This window comes from Poecilia reticulata, linkage group LG4, assembly GCF_000633615.1.
Source record: "Poecilia reticulata strain Guanapo linkage group LG4, Guppy_female_1.0+MT, whole genome shotgun sequence".
NCBI lineage: Eukaryota > Metazoa > Chordata > Actinopteri > Cyprinodontiformes > Poeciliidae > Poecilia > Poecilia reticulata.
The window spans coordinates 7,389,718-7,402,106 of record NC_024334.1 but is presented as its reverse complement, the minus strand read 5'-3'; the positions used below and the strand labels follow the sequence as shown (position 1 = coordinate 7,402,106).

General features: G+C 39.7%; 2 long non-coding RNA genes across 3 annotated transcripts in view; one reads left to right on the top strand and one right to left on the bottom strand.

The window, feature by feature from the left end:
• LOC103463450 (uncharacterized) overlaps positions 1-880 on the bottom strand; it is a 40,072-nt gene extending 39,192 nt beyond the window's left edge. For both annotated transcript variants that reach the window (XR_001776569.1, XR_533512.2), the window contains exon 1: positions 590-880. This is a non-coding gene — a long non-coding RNA (uncharacterized LOC103463450). The remainder of the gene's footprint in view (positions 1-589) is intronic.
• The window catches only part of LOC103463451 (uncharacterized), a 93,117-nt gene that overhangs the window by 53,496 nt on the left and 27,232 nt on the right, over positions 1-12,389 (top strand). The window lies entirely within an intron of this gene.

Here is a 12,389-nt window from a genome sequence, read left to right as displayed (position 1 = left end):
AAAAATGAATTAAAAACAAACAAAAAAAGAACAAGGACTAACAAACATGCCTGGACGCAGGCACAAGTTCACATTTCCACCACACACATTGAGGAGGATGGCATGGAAACTATAATCTCAAAATATAGTGATATAACTACTGCATTTTTTCAATGTGTGGGGACTGGTTTTACTAATTTTTTTTTTACATATTGTGATCAAGAATGGCAAAAATGTGCAGGATGTTGTAGCATAAAGATTACAAAACATAAAACAAGATGTTTAAAAAAAATAACAGATTAAAAAACAAAGTAAATGTTTTGTTTTCTTTACTTTTTCACGTGTTTGTTTGTTTGTTTTGGACTTTATGTGTACTGTCATTCAAACTGTATTTTCCATGCCCTGTTTGCTTTACTTTCTTTAAAATGTAACAAAATGACTTTGCTCTGTGAATGGCAGGACTAGTGAAGGCATTTACATAACAAACTAAAATGTACCATGATGTGCCCTGACATGCTTAAACTCTAAACCTAAAGCTACCCTTGGCTTTCTCTTTTCTTCCACCACTTGGGCACTAAATCAGAGAGACAGAAACATAACAGCAGCTTACCTTGGTGTCAGCCCAAGGCACCAAGCGCTTTCTCCCCTCCCTACATCTTCACTTTGTAGCCCCTGCCAAACACTGTCACCCCAAATCTCCCACTAACCCGCCTCCTTATGGCAGCAGCGCTCACAAGGCGACCACAGTGGCATGGCGGAGCCACACGGCACCATCTGCTTCAGCAGGACACGTGGTGGAGGGAAAGGATGGGCTTCCTCCATGTGCACTATCCCCTCAACCTTCTTTATCCAAATCCTTTTCCTTGTTTGCCGCAGCTCCAAACCCCCCAGCCCCCTCCACTTTCTGCCCTCCCTCTAAAAAAAAAAAAAAATCCTGCTGATAATTTTTAAGGAATGAAGAGTCCCTCTGTGGTTGGATTTATGAACTCTTGTTGTAGTCATAGCAACCAGCTGCAACTTGTATTTTAGGAGGGGAACAGGGCGGAGTGAAAGGGATTTTGGGTGGGGAGAGTGGTAGTGAAATCAATGTGTGTGTGCGTGCGTGCGTGCGTGCGTGCGCATGTGGGGGTGTGTGCGTGTGTGTGTGCGTGTGTTTTCATGGTGTTGGTAATGTTGTTGGGGGAGTCCTGAGGAGAAAGAAGAGGCATTGTTGTGTTGGCATTCAGTGTGTCAGCAAACCAGAGTAATTGCTTGGTCTTTATAAAAGGAGATGAGCTAAAAGCTTGAATGTGTGAGATGCATTTAAAAAAAAAAACATCTCATAATAGAGGATAAAGGGAATAAAACACTAGGTATTTATATTAACTGTTGAATATTAATTTAGCCTCTTTTASAGRAAAATAATGAAAGGGTCAATTCAATATGCCTGCATGGAAGCATGGGGAGGCAAATGTTATTTCTAGCTGTCCCTTCACAATRCATTTTAGGTGCAAWTAACTTTTTATGTTTACCTCGCTCTAGCACCTCCATATTGTTTGCCACGTGCAAATTCAAGAAACATTCTGTGTGTGATCTGTTTACTGTCTCGCTGGCTGTGTTTCTGCAGCTCACTCTGGGATGTATATATCTAGCTTTTAGCTTCTTATCAAGCTCTTGCAGCGTTCCCCGTAAAGCTCAAACTCAACCACTATACAGACATACTTGCTGTGAAAAAAGAGAGAACGAGTAGAGAAATAGGAAGGGAGGGAAAAAGAAAAAAAAAAACTCCTGACACCTCAGACTCCACTTCACAGCCAGTGAAGGAAGAAAGTGTGAGCAAGCCGCTAAGCCTTTCCTCCCCACAGCCGCCTGCAAGGTGAAGATATTGCTGCTCACATTTTGGACAGATGCGGAGATCCTTTTGCATTGTGTGTGTGCATATGTGTGTTTTACTTCAGATMTTCAGCTGTAGCTGAGAATTTTATATCTTTATTGTATACGATTGTTTAATTCAGATAGTGTGTGTTTTTTTTTTTTAGAATCAAAATATTCTAAACWAAATTTCGAATGTTTTGTTCCTCTTGAGTGAGATTTCAATTTGCACACCGTTGCAGGCAACTAAAAATTATGTCGACATTAAGGGAGAATTGGACACTTGCTGAGAACAATAGATGCTTGCTGAGGTCTATGTATCCCAAATGGCCAATTTTGAGAGCCTATAAATGGTTTTGTTATGCTCAAATTTCTAATTGCACAGCAGGACTGTTTGAGTGCACGCTATGAAAGGGTCTGTGATTGAGCTGCAAGGGGAATCAAAACAAACATACTGTTAAAAACGGCGGCCCTATTGGGTGTAAAGCTGTGCACTGTGTCAGACAGTAGCAGTATAATCAAACATGACATGATCCTATTGCCCTCCCGATGTCAATCGCTATTGGCAAACACTCGGGATCAGAGTGAGGCCAGGCAAAAGAGAGCATAGTCATTACTGTTTGCAGACTGCAAAAAAAAAAAAAAAGATTTAAAGAACTAAAAATAAAAACAGCAGATGAAATTACACAAAACGAATAACTTGGAGGAAGTCTTGCTGTCTTGTCCAAACCCTAAACTCATGACTTATGCACTTTCATGTTGCATTATATTTAATTATAGATCATGCTGGGGCAGCCCTTAACAGAGTCTGCATGCCTCACAGGTACAAACAGTTGAATAATTCAGCAGTTGGCATGTGGGGTAGGATGTGGTGTGAGTGCAGTGGGAGAAAAAGCCCGCTGTTATTCAACTCTCAGCTTCATCTTGCTGCGGGACAAAATGGAGATTGAGCGAGGTTAAATATCTGATTTTTACCAGCTTGTCCCAGGCCTGAGCCACTGGAGGTACATGTATCCGGCAGAGAGAAAGAGGGAGAAGAAAAGTACATCRATGTTTTGGTTTACACCAGACTGACAGCAGCTGGGTGGTGTTTTATTTTTAATGCCAGTTCATGTCATCGGCAAACCACTTATGTTAGAATCAATTCAAACACRGACCAAGCTATACAGCACACAGTTATGTCCAGAGTTTTAGACTTTGGCATGTCACAAATGGAGATTTGCCTGCTTTCCTTCCCGACCAAATCCATTACCGTTATCTGTGGATGCCATATCATCTTAGACTCCCTCCATTAGGTGGGGGAAATTGCAAATGGAGCTTCGTGTATAAAGGGAACCACAGAGAGAGAGGGAACAGTAAATGTTGATATTGGCATTTTCTTTTCTTTTATACCTTCTTATTTTAAGGAATTTTCTAGATTTGTGTAAACCAAATAAAATTAAATCCAGCTGCTGTAATCTAAGATACAATGGGTGTTGGATGTATGTTTGATGCTTCTTTTTCTGCCTCCTTAAAAAAAAAAAAAACAAATGACATAAAAACATAGACTGCCCAAAATTAGTTTGAAAACTTGATCGTTTTGCAAAATAACAGTGGGAAAAGGCAAACCTAGAAAAACCTATTGCAGTCCTGTTTTCTATGGCTTTCGCAACATTAAATGCCTAACTGAGGCATAAATTCATCTGGCGTTCTTTTACAGAGACAAAATTGGGGCAGAATGAAAGCTGTCTTTTCCATTCGTCACAGATATAACCAACGTGATTTGGCAGAGGATCGTCAGTGCGGCTTACAGAGCTTCTCTTCATTGAATTCTGAACTGAGGGAAAGTATCAGTTTTAGTGTGTACATTTGTTCACAACAGCCATTATATTAAATCACACCCACAGATGTTATGGTCAGATGTAAAATCTGACTTTTTTAATGGTTTTATATTCTGAGGCTTACTGTTTGGTAAAGCAATCATTCAGCTTGAACCTTTCAGGGTTTGTCATACTACACCCACAAACTTCAATGTGTTTTTTTTACTGAAATTTTATTTGACAGACCAACACAAATAACTGTAAAATCAAGGGGAAATGAACGTTTTATTTGTAAAAATTGAAAATACAGATTTTYAATGCTCTCTTAAGTCTGGAATTGACTTTCAGTGACCAGATCTGGATGAGTATAGAACATATTTACATTTTTAGATGTATTTTCTTTCTCTTCTCATGCCTTTTTTTCCTCATTTGTATTATTCACTTATTGGGTTCTTTTTCATTTGTTCGTTCATTCCTTCCTTCCTTCTTTCCTTCCATTCTTTCTTCTTTCCTTCCTTCTTTTGTTCCTTCCTTCCTAGCCAGCAGGTTATATGCTAGTTTGCATGATATGATATGAGGAATTTGTTTTGTCTTATTTTTGTGACATTTGGTTCACACTCCTCAAACGCAGTTTGTTGTTTGGCAGCTGCTATTAAACAAGAAGTAGAAGAAGAACCAATCACAGCACCTAGATGACAGCATCACTATTGGCACATTTGGTCAACCAGACCTCTTCTCTAAGATAGGACTTTCTGTTGATTCCTAACTCAGAAATGCTCTCAACAGCTGACTGAATCACTCAGAGTTAGTACTTAGTAGCAGAAACTTTTAGGCTAAGTTAGATGTCTTTTAGAGGACTGAGGATGTTTGAGAATACAATCCCCTGATTATTTGACACTGACTCTTGAGGACTAGAGTTGCAGACCACTGTTGACYGAGAGTTTAGCCATGCATTTTACCAATCCGATATACATAAAAACTGGGTTTGATTAATCCTGTTCTTGCATTGAAAGATTTCCCTTAGTTATTCAGATTTGTGCTCACTGTTTTGATTCAAAAATTGAAACRTAAATAAATGCACATAAAAAATGTCTTTCTACTTGTGCTCRTCTAGCACACTAAACTGCAGTCAACGCTGCAAAGAAAATGGTATTTTACTTCTACAGAGCTGGCACACTTTGGGAAAAGACAGGCTACAGACACGATATGAAAAAAAGATGCTTGTAGTAAGATTTTAGTGTTTCCAGCTGCCGTCTCTGCTGACTGTGCTGGGAGGAAGCATTGGATGCACAGCGGGAGACAAAACTGGGAGGAATGTGTCCTGCTCCTTAGTGGTTCTTGCTGAAATTCAACAATGAAAGGGGAACTTTGGGTATCTGTGCCATCATCTTCTCTAGTGTAGTAAGTGCAAGAAGAAAGGATGACTTTGCCTGTGGCTTGTTGGATATAGCACTACTCTATTAGTTTAAATCTTTTGGAATTCATTGCGATGTACTAAAAGTAAATTCAGGAAGCATGTGTTTTATTTGAATCAGACCCCAGGGGAGAGATAATAGTCACTTCTGTTTTGGATTCTCCCCATCCCCCCCAAATCTTACTCTTTTACTTTATCACTGAGAATGTATGAGAATGATAGAAAAGTGTAAGAGATTGTCTTGTATGTGATAAAATAGAGATTGGTTATGGGACAGATAAAAGGAAAGCACGGGACTGAGGGAGGGAGTGACTGGGAAAGAACTGTGCATGAGAGAGGAGTGGATGTAAGGAACTGAAAGCATCCGGAATAAATTCCCAGAGATGGCCACGCATGGCTGAGCTGAACTGGCCTGAATCTGGGAGGTGGAGGGGGGCTGGAGGAGTTGAGAGGCTCTGCATGTCCAGCTGGACAGAAAAAGAGAGGGAGAGGCCCCCAAGCACTGACAGGTGTAGCCTTCCACTCCAGCTGAGGCCACACAGCTGACCTGGATCTCTGGATATTTGTCTTTATGTATATTTTTCTCTTGCTCTCTCTGTCGAAACATGTGCTGACTTAAACTCCAGAAGCTCCACTCATAACAATGTGCAATACTTGCTCTCAGTTCTTCAAGTAGTCATCCAAGTTTCCCAATCAAATAACCAAGGGTTTTTGCGACCAGATAGGCCTCCTCAGTATTGTATTAGACCCTCTTTTGTGTTCAAAGCTGCCTGCGTTACAACTGTCATAACTTCAAAACTCTAGTGATAAAGGCATGGTGATGTTCATCAGCAATACTTAGGTAGGCTTTGAGATTTGAACAACACTCAGTTGATGGTAATGGGCCCAGTGCAGAATATTTGGGTTCATTTCTGACCATTCCCTGTAGATGGCCGAACTGAATTTGCCAGTAGATCAGCAGTTTCTGAAGTACTTGGACTAGCCCTTGACACCAATGCCATATTTAAAGCTTATTCGGTTCCCTTTCTCTTTGTACCTTTGAAGCCATTCTTACTGGACAGGATATTAAAACTTTCTACTGTTTTGCTTTTTATAGAGTATAGTTCATCCATTGATCCATGGGACATACCTACTTATCYATGAAGGGATCACCGGGATCTATCWCCAGCAGTTTTTGGGTTAAAGCAAACTAATATCTGCTGGTCAAGTAGCCTGACTATCTGCACAGACAACAGAAAGACGTGCTACATAAATTTAGTATGCTATTTGCACAACAAGTATATATWTTTTTTGAGGTACGACCTTAAAAAGAGTGATTGGTGGTGCTAGTTTGAGTTTCATGCTCTGACAGTCTGTTTTTCTTTACTTCATTCTGATTAGCCACCCCTCTTTTTGTGTTGTCTGTGGCATTGTTTTCAAAAATGTTGGAATAACATTGTGAAAACAATATGTTATTTGACAACCAAGCCTAAACAATCACTCAGAACAAAACTGCAAAACCAAAGCTATAAGGGACAATCAAAAAAGGCATTTGCTTTAAGAAAAACCAAAGTACACCGATGTGTATGCAACTTAAAATTGTTGTAATTGTCATGATGCAAACTTAGTCACTTATCAGGCAAATATTCTTTATTGGGTGCAGTTCTGTTTGGTCCATTTCAAAGAAGATATGATACACATCCCATGGCAGGTGACACCTTTGGCTGAGACATCATKAATTATGGGATGACAGCAAGTGTCTCATAATAAAATCACAATCAGGCTATAACAATTAGACATCTTAGATCTCTAGACCCAACGGACACCACAGAATAGCTGCCAATAACGTAATGAATGCAATTGCCATAGGGATATAAACCAAGTGGATAATAAGACAGTAATGATGCAATAAGACTCCCAAGGCTTATCTTTGCATGTCATAATTCTTGGCATTGTCAGTGCTTCTGAAATTTAAACCACTTTTCCCATAACTTTCACAGCTTCCCACCATAAAGAGAGCAAAGCTCTTTTAATCAAAGCCCCCCCTCTTCCCCCGCTTTTGTCTTTGCAAGATGAAAAACAAGCTGAAGTGATCTTGTTCATTCACTCCAATCCAAAGCTTCGGTCCTGTTTACAACAACAATGTAGCTGACTATCTGTTGTCCGTTGATTTACAAGAATTTAAACATTTCCAAGTAAATGTCATTGATAACTCAGGATGTTTGATGTAAAACAGTTGCTTCTTATTCCCCTGGCAACAATTTTTGTTCTAGCTACCCAATTAATTATTAGATTCCCTTCCTAAAATCAACATGGTAATGATTAACTGTGGTTAAAACGATACCCACATCACATTYAATAGATGGCTTATGGTTATTGCAGCTTTTCTTTTTAATATCATGCTGCGCAGAAGATCACTCCCTATCCTCTTCGTGTGAAATGTCATAATATCACCATATTTCAATAAATTTACGTTTTGATATTTTAAACATTATYCTTCTTTTTTATGTTTCATCACCCAGACTACTTTACCATGCACAAATGTCAACAAAATTAAAACGGGCCTCGAATTAATTCAGTTTGCTATCCCMGCCTAATTAGGGGATGTGACTCTAACCATAATGAAAAAATGAGTATTCCAAATATGACAAGTAAAAATGATAAGGTCAGTGCTGYTGAACAAAGAGAGTTCATTTTCCACAAATTGACAAAGGAGGAGGTTGCACTCATGTTCAATTAGCAATGAACTGGAGCAAGTGGATGAGAACAGATTGATTTGCAGTTAGCAACAAAATTAATCTCACCTTGTAAAGCAGGCAAGAGRAAAAACACAAAGGCTGTCAAAATTCAACGAGAAGCTTTTTGGAAGTCATGTTTATTCCTTGTCAGATGTTTTCAGTGATCTTAACAGCTCTGCGTTTCCATGTGTAACATGTGTTTTATACAGATATGTRCATAAATGTAATGTCCCTAAATGCATCACGCTTATGTCTATGTYTTGGGAAAATTGCGACATTAATTAGTTTCTACATTTCTAGACATTTTTGCAGAGAAGCGGTTTGTCTGTTTTGCATTTTCTTGTCGATTCCAGAATACAAAAGCCTCCCTCAAAAGGAAACATTTCTGTAAGCACTTCTGTTAWCACTTACCACTAAACTGCACAACTTTTATTACTTTGGGGACCGGCCTTTTTGGCTTTGTTGTCATATTTGTCCATTTCCACAAATGTGCAAAAGTGTGAGCAACTGTGGATACACACATACRCACTTCAATGCACACAACCAAGCCTCCTCTTGCACGTACAACCCATACTCATCCAACTGCACATGCACGTACACTCGGGTGGATACTATCAGTCGTGCTCAGCTGAGGCTCCGGGCCTGTCCGGTCCCCACGGCGTAGCGCTGACCAGGGGAGGAAGAGCTTATCTCGCCCCCAGGTCCATCCCTCGGCCCCAAGCCTTGGCTTCAGCAGCAAGTCGGCAGATGCCATRYAGGCCCCTGGCRTGGCGCATTTGTGTGGCCAAAGCATATAGCTTATAACGCTTAAGGGACAGGCATTTCAACCAGACAGACGATCTTGCCTGTCTGTGCATCTGCGTGTAAATGCGTGTGGTTGTGCCGACCACACAGCAGATGGAGGTAAAGGCTCTTAWAATGACCGACTCGCAGCTGTCCCACCTGAATAGGTTGGCTGAACGTTAACCATGCCTGATGTTCTGAACACAGTCAGTGATATGTTAGATTATGAAAAGAAAGAGATGAGAATAATCATGATGTGTTATGCCTTTCAAAAATCACATCAAATTAAATATTTCAAAAATCCACGTATTTTATTAGGGTTTTATATGGTATAAACCAATGAAAAGCAGCACATAATTGTTCAGTGGGAGAAAAGTGAAAAYATTTTAAACTCAGAAAACTGTGGTGTTTATTGACATGAAACCTGCCAGAATCAACTATGTTCAACCACCTATTGTTTTCATTGCAKCTGCTCTGCAAGCTCAGCAAATTTAGAGGATAAATTTGCTTCCTACTCTTATTTCCAAAATAGCTSATGCTCAGTCATATCTGATGTGTAGATCATGTCTGGACTTTGAGTGGGMCTTTTAATTCATTAATATGCTTTGATTTAAACCATTCCGTTGTAGCTCTGATTCTATGTTTTGGTTCCTCCTCCTGCTGAAAGGTGAATTAATGGGCTGTGTTCCCTGTCCATGCAGAAATAGAGTTGTGAGGTGTGAGTATTCAGCCTCACATAGTGTTTTTTTTACGTCAGCCAAAATATTTAATTTTGTCCAAAACACCAAAGAAGGTGTTTTTACATGTTTACATGTTTTTTGTATCGCCTGCATGGCTTGTTGCAAATGAGTGTGAGTTTTCCAGTGTCTGTCTTTCATCAGTGGCTTTCTCCTTGCCATTTATTTGTGGGGTTCACAACTAACAGTTGCTCTTTTGATAGATTATCTAAGCCAAGCAGTAGATCTCTGTGGCTTCTCCAGAGTTACCACTGGCCTCTTGGCTGCTTCGCAATACCACGTTGCTCGACATGTCAGTTCAGGAAGACCGCCACATTTTTGTAGGTTTGAACCAAGATGTGTCTAACAATCATAGGAATTGTGAAATACTCCTTTTGCTTTTAGATAAGAGCTTGAAATAATGCTCTTTGAGAATCTTACAACCTGGATGTTCCAACGTTTGTCCTGRCTTKGTATGTCTCATGGTCTTGATGATTAGTTCAATTATGTTCTCTAACAAAMGAGGACTTCACARAAGGTTTTAWACATGTATTACATTTTGCAGAGAGAGGTACCTAATTTATAAATAAGACAACTTCTACATGCCATACACCGTTTTATTTATAAAAGTGTAATAAACAATGTTGTATTTTTCTTCCATTTTGCAATTATGCATTATCATGATGCTGATAAAAAAAGAACATTTGTGGTTGCTCCAAAACAAAATGTGAAAAATACTAAATGTAAATATGTTTTTCTGATATCCTCTACAAAGATTAGCTAAGCTGTGCAGTTTTGCAGAAATAGAGCTCACATAATGTTTGGAGATACGTTCACACAATCAGCATTGTGCAACTGTCTCATATTCTGGAATTAACAGCCATGAAATCTTTGTGAAACATTGCAGCATTATCACCAATCATAATCAACATCCTTCTCACAAAACTGGTTTGTTTTTCTAAGGCAGTGAATGTGAGAACAGGTGTTTTGGAATCCATGTCTGAAAGCTCATATGCAAGAATTACAGATATGAGGTTAAAATCTTTGAAAAGCTTCTTTCATCTCGGCGCATTATGCTAAGTATTCACAAAACATTGCTCTAAAAATAGGGCTACAGCACATTGCAGATTAGCCTGTGTCGTGATGGGTGTTTTAATACGGCAGCACAGTGCTGTCTTCTYCTTTTGATTGGTAGTGCTTGGAACGCCACAACTAAAATAAGATAAATGTTTTTTGTCTTTGGAAAAAAAAAATCTCCTACTGAAAACGTTTGGACAAACCTGAGGTAGAACTAGCCTTTCCGAGGGACTGCAGCGGAATAAAAGTGATGCCACTGGAGTTTATTTTTTGAGTGTGGGCATCTTCCCCTTGGCTGTTTGAAGGTATTAAATAGAGAATGACATCTTAGCTCTCTGGGCGAACTCTAATCACAGAAGCTGACAGCCAATGAAAACATTGACTTGCTCGATTTTGCTCAAGTCCTGTTTCAGCAAAGACATCCGTCCTCTAATACCGCAGATTTTATTTTTTTTGCCTTTGATGTGCAATCACACATTCACATGTGTCCCGCTCACAGACTCACCCAAGCACAATACATTTGCTGAAATAAAGTCACTGCAGTGTATGTGACCCATTTTGCAGAGGCAGGGYTTTGCTTTCATAACAGCGGAGTGTGAGGGAACGAGCAAGTGTATGAATGCATAAATGGTGTATTCTTGCGCCGGGATGCTGCTGCACAACAAGCTTTTAAATCTTGAAAAGAAAATCATAGGTTGGTTTCTGGTGAGAAATGCTACCGTCATGCGTCCAGTAATAACGCCGTTAGTCATACTTTACTGAGGTTATGGGCTATACGGAATCAAAAGCTGTAGCGAAAGGTGAGAAAAAGGGRAAGCATTATAATCTGTTACAAAAAAATAAAAAATATATATTGCATGGCGTGTAATGTGCGATATATTTCATGTTTCTTAAGTGTGGCGACAAACCTCAAAACCCTTCAACATGCTCCTCGAGCAGTTAATAATCACTGTTTCACGGTGTTGGAGGACCAAAGCGTAGATAATGTTTTGTATTGCGATAACGCCTTGCCTTATTCCTGCCGCCTCGCGTTAGCACAGGAGACAAACGGAACAGGAGCATCGCCTTGAAGCCATCCAAATGAGGGTGTCTGCAATGGAGTGAAGTGAACTGAAGTGAAGAAGGAGGTGGAGAAGGCAGAAGAGGGAAGTGGAGAGCAGTGGGGGTGAGGGGTGGGAGGCAAGTGCCACAAAAATCAGGGAGAGGCTGTTCGACCCTCGCGGCGCATTACGGCGGCAGTCAAGTGAATGTGAAAACAAGGGAAAGCTTTGCGGAATATCGATTTAATGCTGCAGTCTGAGCAGGGGGAAGATGCGTGCTCCAGATTACATGCGCTCTATTTCCCACCCATACGGGATCCTTGAGCTCCTCTGTCTCCACACTGTGGAGGACCACAGAGAGACGGGGAGAGGATGCTCTTTTATGTGCCGTTTCCCTCTGTGAAGTCCAACTGTGTAAAGAATTAATGCGGAAATAAAGAAAACTGCGGGAGAACACAAATAGTAGGAACATTTTATGCTAATTTGAGGTTTTTCAAAGAGAATACAAAAGAGGCCACTTTCTGGTGGTTACCTCCATATCTATGGATTGCCTCCTTCTCTTTTAATTATCTCCACATCTCCTAAATAATAAATCAGCTTGGGACCTTATCAGGATGAAAGAAATMTATAGCAAAACCGGTGTAGATCTTGCTATAGCAGCAAAACAGGAGGAACATATTTCAAATTGGCCTTTAGTTCTYTTGAAAGTGAAAATGTAAACCTGTAAATGTCATTAACTGTGAGATATGTGTGATCAGAAAATTTCTGATTTTTTCTTAGTATTTATCATGCTTGTGAACATAAGTTGCCTTTGTGCTCTACAGAAGATGGCTGCATCAAATATATTAAGAAAATAAATTCTTAATAAGCAACCATGGACCCATTAATGAAGATAATTATCCATGAAAACTATTCTGCAGATTCTGCTGGATGAGTCACAAATAGTGTMATGTAGAAATATTCTAAATGCTAATGAAACTTTTACTTTTCACGCTACATCAAAGTCAAGTCAG